The sequence below is a fragment of the Arachis ipaensis genome, chromosome B3, assembly GCF_059453495.1.
Source record: "Arachis ipaensis isolate K30076 ecotype BB chromosome B3, ASM5945349v1, whole genome shotgun sequence".
Lineage (NCBI taxonomy): Eukaryota > Viridiplantae > Streptophyta > Magnoliopsida > Fabales > Fabaceae > Arachis > Arachis ipaensis.
In genome coordinates, this window is record NC_142438.1 from 65,532,644 (window position 1) to 65,534,858 (window position 2,215).

Consider the following 2,215-nt stretch of genomic DNA (forward strand, 5'->3'; position numbering starts at 1 on the left):
TCTTCAGAAGATGCCTCTTGAGTACTGTTGGATGCAGCTTGCATTCCATGCAGACTCTGAGAAATCATATTGACTTGCTGAGTCAATATTTTATTCTGAGCCAATATGGCATTCAGAGTATCAACCTCAAGAACTCCCTTCTTCATAGGCGTCCCATTACTCACAGGATTCCTTTCAGAAGTGTACATGAACTGGTTATTAGCAACCATGTCAATGAGTTCTTGAGCTTCTGCAGGTGTTTTCTTTAGGTGAATGGATCCACCTGCAGAGGTATCTAATGACATCTTAGATAACTCAGACAGACCATCATAGAATATATCCAGGATGGTCCATTCTGAAAGCATGTCAGAAGGACACTTTTTGGTCAACTGTTTGTATCTTTCCCAAGCTTCATAGAGGGATTCACCTTCTTTCTGCCTGAAGGTTTGAACATCAGCTCTAAGCTTGCTCAGCTTTTGAGGAGGAAAGTACTTGGCTAAGAAAGCCGTGACCAGCTTATCCCAAGAGTTCAGGCTGTCTTTAGGTTGAGAATCCAACCATAATCTAGCTCTGTCTCTTACAGCAAAAGGGAAAAGCATGAGCCTGTAGACTTCAGGATCTACTCCATTAGTCTTAACAGTATCACATATCTGCAAGAATTCAGTCAAGAACTGAAAAGGATCTTCAGATGGAAGTCCATGAAACTTGCAGTTTTGCTGCATCAGAGAAACTAATTGAGGTTTCAGCTCAAAGTTGTTTGCTCCAATGGCAGGAATGGAGATGCTTCTTCCATGTAAATTGGAATTAGGTGCAGTAACGTCACCAAGCATCTTCCTTACATTATTATTATTTTCGGCTGCCATCTCCTTTTTCTGTTCAAAAATTTCTGAAAGGTTATCTCTGGATTGTTGTATTTTAGCTTCTCTTAATTTTCTCTTCAGAGTCCTTTCAGGTTCTGGATCTGCTTCCACAAGAATGTTCTTATCCTTGCTCCTGCTCATATGACAAAGAAGAAGGCACAGAAAAATAATAATAATAATGGAGATCCTTTATACCACAGTATAGGGATTCCTGTGTGAGTGGAAGAAGATGGGGAGACAAAGAATGTAATATAATGGAAGAAACACAACTGTGAGGAGGCTTTGAGATGTGAGATGAGATGTTAGGATATGAATGAATAAATAGAATGAGATGGGAGAGGGAGAATTTTCGAAAATATTTTTGAAAAAGAGTTAGTGATTTTCGAAAATGGTTTTTTTGAAAAATGTTAGTAATTTTCGAAAATTAAGTTTTCAAAATTCAAAATAATTAATAAATTAAAAAAAAGAAATTTTTGAAAAAGGGGAGAGATATTTTCGAAAATGAAAGAGAGAGAGTTAATTAGGTAGTTTTGAAAAAGTTAAGAAACAAACAAAAAGTTAGTTAGTTAGTTGAAACAAATTTTGAAAACCAATTTTGAAAAGATAAGAAGTTAGGAAGTTAGAAAAGATATTTTTGAAAAAGATAAGATAAGAAGATATTTTTGAAAAGATATGATAAAAATTAGTTTTTGAAAAAGATTTGATTTTTAAAATCTCAATTAATGACTTGATTCATAAGAAATCACAAGATATGATTCTAGAACTTAAAGTTTGAATCTTTCTTAACAAGCAAGTAACAAACTTCAAATTTTTGAATCAAAACATTAATTGATTATGTTATTTTCGAAATTTTAATACAAAAATAAGAAAAAGATTTTTGAAAAATATTTTTGGAATTTTCGAAAATAACTAAGAATTTTGAAAAAGATTTGATTTTTGAAAAAGATTTTGAAAAAGATAAGATTTTCAAATTGAAAATTTGATTTGACTCATGAGAAATAATTTGATTTTTAAAAATTTTTGAAAAAGTCAACTCAAATTTTCGAATTTGATGAGAGAAAAAGGGAAAGATATTTTTTTGATTTTTGAATTTTTATGATGCAAGAGAAAAACACTAAAATGATGCAATGCATGAAATTTTTAGATCAAAACATGTGATGCATGCAAGAATGCTATGAATGTCAAGATGAACACCAAGAACACTATGAAGAACATGATGAACATCAAGAACATATTTTTGAAAAATTTTTAATGCAAAGAAAACATGCAAGACACCAAACTTAGAATTCTTTAATGCTTACGCATTAAGAATTCAAGAATGCATATGATAAACATGAAAAGACACAAAACAAAAATTCATCAAGATCAAACAAGAA

The 2,215-nt window shown here is 31.8% G+C and overlaps 1 non-coding gene across 1 annotated transcript; it reads left to right on the plus strand.

The window, feature by feature from the left end:
• Positions 1–338: 338 nt before the first annotated feature.
• On the plus strand, positions 339–446 carry LOC148570949 (small nucleolar RNA R71). Its single transcript, XR_015908578.1, has one exon. It is a non-coding gene; the product is annotated as a small nucleolar RNA R71 (small nucleolar RNA).
• Positions 447–2,215: the final 1,769 nt, after the last annotated feature.